Source organism: Colobus angolensis, unplaced genomic scaffold (assembly GCF_000951035.1).
Source record: "Colobus angolensis palliatus isolate OR3802 unplaced genomic scaffold, Cang.pa_1.0 Scaffold475, whole genome shotgun sequence".
Classification (NCBI taxonomy): Eukaryota; Metazoa; Chordata; class Mammalia; order Primates; family Cercopithecidae; genus Colobus; species Colobus angolensis.
The window spans coordinates 156,385-163,722 of NW_012118210.1; the positions used below are offsets into that span (position 1 = coordinate 156,385).

General features: G+C 46.0%; 1 protein-coding gene and 1 pseudogene across 5 annotated transcripts in view; one reads left to right on the forward strand and one right to left on the reverse strand.

The window, feature by feature from the left end:
• The window catches only part of LOC105523788 (up-regulator of cell proliferation), a 49,314-nt gene that overhangs the window by 21,527 nt on the left and 20,449 nt on the right, over positions 1–7,338 (forward strand). The gene's annotated exons all lie outside the window — the stretch shown is intronic.
• The window catches only part of LOC105523800, a 27,613-nt pseudogene that overhangs the window by 11,028 nt on the left and 9,247 nt on the right, over positions 1–7,338 (reverse strand).

Sequence of the window (7,338 nt, forward strand, 5' to 3'; positions counted from 1 at the left end):
GGGCCTGGCGAGCCACTGGGGAACCGGGGTGCGGGTCCTCGCCGCGGCCCGGGGCAACCCGCAGAGGCCTGGAAATGCTTCACTCCGGTGCCTGGTGTCTGTGTTCCTGGGTTTTAAACTTGCTCGCGTTGGGAGTGGACGCTTGTTTGCCGCGTCGTTGAGACGTACCCAGAATGTCAGGTTCCGGGCAGATGTAGACCCTTTGCTGACAGCCGGAGAGCCGCTCCGGGATCTCCTTGGTCGGGGCCGTTGCCTACCGGCCTGCCTTGGGGTGGCTGCGCTTATTCTGACATTACCTCTTTTCAACTTTTTTGATTTAAATGTTATTTCTTTTAGGAAATGATGGTGACACATATAGTTTATGATTTTTGAGGAAAAAATTCTCACTTGGAGAACTAAAACCTCAGTAATTCATTATTTTTTTGTTTTGATAATTTTACTAGTGCTGAAATCTGGGAATGACAGTCCAACACTTTCATTTTACAGAGAAAGAAATTAGGCTCAAGGTCATCGCTTTAGTTGTTAGAATTCTTTGACTGTTATTCATCATTCAGAGGGTCTTGGATCTGGTGGCTGTGATAGCCCTTCAGAACAGTTCCCAAAGAGCTTTACAGGTGTGTGTTCGGTGGTGGGGGGTAGGGAGGGGACGGTGCTATGGGACCGGGATCATGGATATCATGCCTCCTCCAGATGAGGCCTGAGCCATGCCCTGGGGTGATTTGGCTCAGTACAGTGTGAATGAAGCAAGCTGAATTTGAACCCCGCCTGCTGTCTTTCTAGGCTTTGGGGCAGTGGTCATTTCCGGGACCAGGCCTTTTCATTGCCAGCTGACTACCCAGCACTTTGAGCTCATAAATAGAGTAAGCAGGGAACCATCCCTGGGAAGGCCAGGCTGATTTACCTAGGGGTTCAAGGTCTTGCAGCATTCCTTTCCCACTTGTCAGGAAAGGGTGGGGCAGAGCCTCCTGGACTCAATGCTGAGGGTGGCTGAACCTGTGTGGGGCTGTCCTGAACGAAGCTTTTTTTTTTTTCTTCAAAAAGTGGTGCATTTGGTGTCCAAGTACACTGCTTTGTAGATATGGGTCAGAGGTGGACATAATGCTGCACTGGTGTTTCTGTGAGTCAGTAGGGCTTAAACTGTGTCCCTGTAGTTGGTGACATTTGATATTTGCGGTTCTGATTATTTGTGTGACCCCCATGAGTCTGCAGTCTGTAATCTATAATTTTCTGAGGGGTATCCATTGCAAAAGCTGAGGTCTCAAAACCTTTAGTATACAAGTCATGCACCACATAATGACAATGGAGGACTACATTATATGACAGTGGTCCCGTGCACAAATAAATACTTATTGTGTTAGTTGCCTACAGTATTCGTACTGTAACATGCAGTACAGGTTTGTAGCCTAAGAACAACAAGCTGTACCATATAGCCTAGGTGCGTAGTACACCTTACGATGTAGGTTTGTGTAAGTTTGTCCTATGATGCTCACACAAGGACCCAATTGCCAAAGATGCATTTCTCAGAATGTATCCCTGTTGTTAAGTGACTCATGACTGGTGCTTTATTTCATTTTGTGGGGAAACTATGCACATACTATGTACATTGGCAGACATAGCTCCTAAGTGTCCACTTCTACAGGCTTCCCTGGTAGATCAGAGTCTAGCTAGGAAGACAGTGCTTCCTGACACCCTCAGGGCTGTCTCAGTCAGCCAGCTAGCAAACATTAAAGCTACTGCACTAGGTGTCTTAGGGAGCGAGTCCACAGATAAAGGGCAGGGATGGGAAGGGAGTGGTGATCCGGACTGGGGTAGTCATAGAGGAGTCTCCAAATTGATGTTTTTATTAAGTGACAGTTTCCATGAGTTGGGAAGGAAAGAAGAAACTCTGACCGTTTTTGAGGACCTTATGAATATGCCTGGCATTGTGCTAAATAAAGGAAATGGCAATAATGAAGGCATCAAAGGAAAAGATGTATTTGAGAAATGCCCCATGGCCCAATGTGTTTGGAGCTAAGTGGAAACAAGTCCAGAGGATGAGACTGGGACCAGACGATGGGACCTGGTCCCATTTGTATACTCACTGCCCACCACTCGCTGAAGGTAAATGACACTATTTGCATTGGTGGAGCTCTCAGAGAATCTACGTGACAGCAGTATAGAGATGGCAGAGAGGGCAGAAGACATGGAGCAGCTCATGCTACCATCTCTCCTCTCTTGAACGGGCCTCACTCAACAGCTCATCTCTTGTCTTTGCCCCTTGCTTGGCTGTCTCACAACTGCCCAGATCTTCCTTGTCTGTCAGCTACTCTTCCTGCTCTTTCACTGTTGGGGTTTCCTTGGGCTCTATAATCCATCTCTGCTAGTCCTAACACATGTTCTCTGCATAGTCACATCTGTTTTAGTGGCTTTAACTGTTGTCTGAATCAGAAGTTCTTAACCTAGGCTCCGTGATTCATGGATGGGCTTCTGGGGGTCCGTTTGTTCTCTGAAATTGTATGCAGCATTGGGAGTGGTGTGTAGTTTTCCCGGGAGCAAGGTCTGTAGCTTTCAACAGATTTTCAAAGGGGCTTTTATCCTTAACAATGTTACAACTATTCATCCTGAATTTCCAGATTTTCTTTCTTTTTCTTTTTTTGAGACGGAGTCTCGCTCTGCCGCCCGGGCTGGAGTGCAGTGGCCGGATCTCAGCTCACTGCAAGCTCGGCCTCCCGGGTTTACGCCATTCTCCTGCCTCAGCCTCCGGAGTAGCTGGGACTACAGACGCCCGCCACCTCACCCGGCTAGTTTTTTGTATTTTTAGTAGAGACGGGGTGTCACCGTGTTAGCCAGGATGGTCTCGATCTCCTGACCTCGAGATCCGCCCGTCTCGGCCTCCCAAAGTGCTGGGATTACAGGCTTGAGCCACCGCGCCCGGCCGAATTTCCAGATTTTCATTTCCAACTACAGTAGATACAACTCCTCAAGTTTCTTTAATCTTGGTTGCCTATGCAAAGTCTCTATTTTTCAGATTGTTATCGATGGATAATTTGAAAAACAAAAAATAAAGATCAAGTGTAATCGGCTTTACATAGACCACCAATCTTAAAATCTTAAAAAGATTTTAAATAGTCACTTATTCTTATCAGAGAGACAGCTTTACAGAAACAACTAGCATCCCTCCTCCCTCCCATCTGAGTTTGGGGGGATACCCTGACAGATGTTTTCCTTTGCATTTGCATACTAAGTTTGTTCCTTGCTCTGTTTTTACGTAAATGCTATCATACTGTTCTGCAGCTTGCTTTATTTGCCCAACAATATGCCTTGAAATTCTTTCCATGCCAGAACAAGGGACAGATCCACATACATTTGTTTTTTGTTTTTGATTTACTTACATTTTCTCTCTCTCTCTCTCTCTCTCTCTCTCTCTTTAAATAGCGATGGGGATCTCTTTATGTTGCCTATGTTGATCTTGAACTTCTGGGCTCAAGCCATCCTCCTGTCTCGGCCTCCCAAATTGCTGGAATTACAAGCACATTACACAGTGCCCAGTCTACCTACATTTTGACAGACATATAATATTCCATGGCATGGTTACATTATTCAGTTAAGGATGTTCCTGGTTTTCTCTAAGATAATCTGTGTCTCACTCTGGACATACAGAGTAGATGCAAAGACTTGGACTGCATGAGCAGAGGGCCTGCTTTTGTTTTTTGTTCTTCCTGCCTATTGTAACTTGATGCTGCCAAATGATCCTCTTAAATGATTGTACCACCTTCCCTGCCACCACCAGATTTTGAGGATTCTCTGTACCTCCCAACACATGATGATATCATACATGAAAAGTTTTGCCTGTCTGATGGAATAACTGAGTCAAGAAATAGAATGCTCATAGCATCTTCATTTACGCGGTCTTTAAAGACAGAAACTTCGTGCCTGACCCTTGTATTCCCTTAGAAAGATTCAGTTCTTTTCTTTGATCCAGTGGGTAACAGCAAGTGAGTAACAGTTGATCTCCATAAGTAAACTCTCACTCCTCAGCTTTTTGTTTTAGGAAATATGGTCCCTGTCTGGCCAGGAGAAATGGAGTAAGACCTGCCCTAGAAGGCAGGAGCTCAGGCAGAGAATGGGGCAGAGAATGGGTGGAAGGACCTGTGGATTCTGAGTGGCGCTATGGAGAATTCTTGGCTGTATAGAGGTGGGACTCATGGTAGTGGATGAAGTGACTGATTGAAACCCAGGAATGTGTGACTAATTGGGGTAGAGGAGAAGCCATTACTGGATGACAAACCCAAGGCCAGTTGTTCCTCTGTGGACTGAGTCCTTGCCTGAGGAGGGAGGGCACACACACCTTGGCCTTTTCCTGCCCTTCTTCTTCCCCCTTCCTCCTCCCTCTCCACCATCCTCTCCTCCCTCTTCCCTTCCCCTCCTCCTTCTTCCCCTCCTCCCTTCTCTCTTCCTTCTCCGTTCCTCCCCTCCACTCTTCTTCCCTCTCCCCCACTCCTCTCTCCTCCCCTGTGACCTCCTCAGGTCCTTTCCCAAGCCCACTGTTCCTTTACACATTCAGCTGGAGACCTCATCCACCCTCCTGGCTGTTCCTCTCAGGAACATCTTGGCCCCTGGGAATTCTCAAGGACTCATCTACCTTGGTAGCTGAAAGCACCCCCATTGGCTGTCAAAAGTACCTGACTTTACTTTTAACCTTTTGTCTTTGCTGTCCAGGAAGGTTCTCTCCCACCACTGTCATTTTGTGGAAAGGGAAGGGCTCAACTTTCCCTCTGGAGGCCTGGCCTGGTCTGAATGGGCCAGGCCACAGCCCCAGAATTCACAGGCCTTCTACACTGGGTGAAAGATGGGTCCTCTGGCCACACTGGGGGAAGGGGAAAGGGGGCCCCGTAAACCACACTTTGAGGAGGAAGCATTAAAGAACTCAAACAAGATGTATCTTTGCTCTTGGGAGAAGTCCAGCAGGACCCTTATCTTGCTCAGTAGCTGCTGTGACTTCTACAGAAGGGACCTAGCTTTGCCAGCAGGACTGAGACTTTGTGTTGGTTCTCTGCTCACGGCTGTGGGATTGCCCAAAAAGCCAGCAGCCACTCAGAATGTTCCCTACACTGGATGTAGGGGAGAACTAGCAGGGTTAGAAAAGGCCAGAAGTGTCCCTGGTTCTTTAGGACAGCTCTCGAAACTTCACTCACCTGCCCATGGGTGGCAGAGTACACCAGGACTTCATGGGATGCAACAGCCATGCCATTGACCTCTCCATGGGGACGGACTGAAGAACCCACCCCAGGTCAGGGCAGGGCCTCTCACCCAGACCCACGAGTGGCAGGGACTTTCCAGTCCTAGGGAATGTTCTTTTAAATTTAGATCCTGCCCACCTCCAACAAGTGTGTTGTCAGGGCCTATTCTAAATGCTGTTACATATATTAAGTTACTTAATCTTCACAGCAACCAATTCAATAAGTACTGTTATTTCTGTTATAGAGAGGAGGGCTCCTAGGCCTGGCTAAGCGGTTTAAGATAAAATGCAAAATGACCCAATTCAGGATGATTATAGTTGGTTTAAGTTTGGTTGCTGAGGCACAGACAAAAGTGTTGGATTCTGTAGTTTTTGTTGTGATCACAAAGCGCATGCGGTATCTTCCAGAACCCTTTGATAAAGCTGAAGTAAGGATGGAAGGATGGGCTCACATGGCCCACATGAGTTAGAAGCTGTGTTGACAGAGTAGACAATACCTTCAATTGTGGCTTAACAAAAAATGCCTGAAAATGGAATAACTTAGAAGGAGCTCTTCCTTTAAAGGATTCAATGCCGGGTGCAGTGGCTTACGCCTGTAATCCCAGCACTTTGGGAGGCTGAGGCAGAAGATGGCTTGAGCCCAGGAATTTGAGGCAGCAGTGAGCCATAATCACACCACTGCACTCAAGCCTGGGTGACACAATGAGACCCTGTCTCCCTGTCTTTAAAATAAAGAGAGACCTACCTGTATGCTAGGAGCATCCTTCTCACTGTAGGTCAGATGTGGTCGTTCTGTTTTAAATTCGCTGAATTGTGACTTTCTTCTTTTCTTTTTCTTTTTTTTTTGGAGGCAGGGTCTCACTCTCGCCCAGGCTGGAGTGCAGTGGTGCGATCTTGGCTCACTGCAACCTCCGCCTCCCGGGTTCAAGTGATTCTCCTGCGTCTGCCTCCTGAGTAGCTGGGATTACAGGCGCGCACCACCACGCCTGGCTAATTTTTGTATTTTTAGTAGAGATGGGGTTTCACTGTGTTGCCCAGGTTGGTCTCGAGTCCCTGACCTCAAGTGATCCTCCTGCCTTGGCCTCCCCAAAGTGCTGGAATTACAGGCGTGAGCCACTGCGCCCAGCTGACTTTTTTTTCTTTCTTTCTTTTTGAGAGAGAGTTTTGCTCAGTTCCCCAGGCTGGAGTGCAATGGCACCAACGTGACTCGCTGCAGCCTCAATCTGCTGCGCTCAAGTATTCCTCCTGCCTCAGCCTCCTGAGTAGCTGAGACTACAGGTGCATGCCACCACACCTGGTTATTGTGGATTTTAAGAAACTTTTTTGTAGAGACAGGGTCTAGTTATATTGCCCAGGCTGTTCTTGAAATCCTGGGCTCCAGCGATCCTCCCATCAGAGCCTCCCAAAGTGCTGAGATTATAGGTGTGAACCACCACACTTAACCCATTGTGACTTTTTTTTAAGTCTCCAATACTTTCTTTTAGGGCATTAAAAACTTAATCTTAGATCCAGTTGGTATTCATTTGGGTGAATGAAGTGGTAGGGACCTACCTTAATTTCTTTTCCAGGTTTTTGTGATTGAATAAGTTCCAGATACTCAAAGCCACCTAGATCAGTGATGAAATTTTTGACTGCATTTGGGCCTATTTCTGGGATGTCCTTTTACTGATTTCTCTGTATATTCATGAACAACCTTAAATTATTTTAGACTATTTAATTATTATGTTCTAGTATCTGGGAAGTTTTGTCCTTCACTGTTCTTTTTCAAAATTTTCCTGATTGTTATTTCATAAATATTTTTTCACAGAATCAACTGGTTTTGAACCTCAATTTACTTATAGGTTAATTTAGAGACAATTGACTTTTAAAATTGTATTAAAGGCCAGGCATGGTAGCTCATGCTTATAATCCTGGCATTTTGGGGGGCTGAGGAAGATGGATCACATGATCCCAGGATTTGAGATTGGCCTGAGCAACATAGTAAGATCTCATCTCTAAAAAAATAAAAATAAAAAATTAAGCCTTTCTGTCCAAGACAGAATACACCTTTAAAAATTTTTTCATTTTATATATGTAAATATAAATATGCTTATATTATAAGGCATATATTATAAATATAT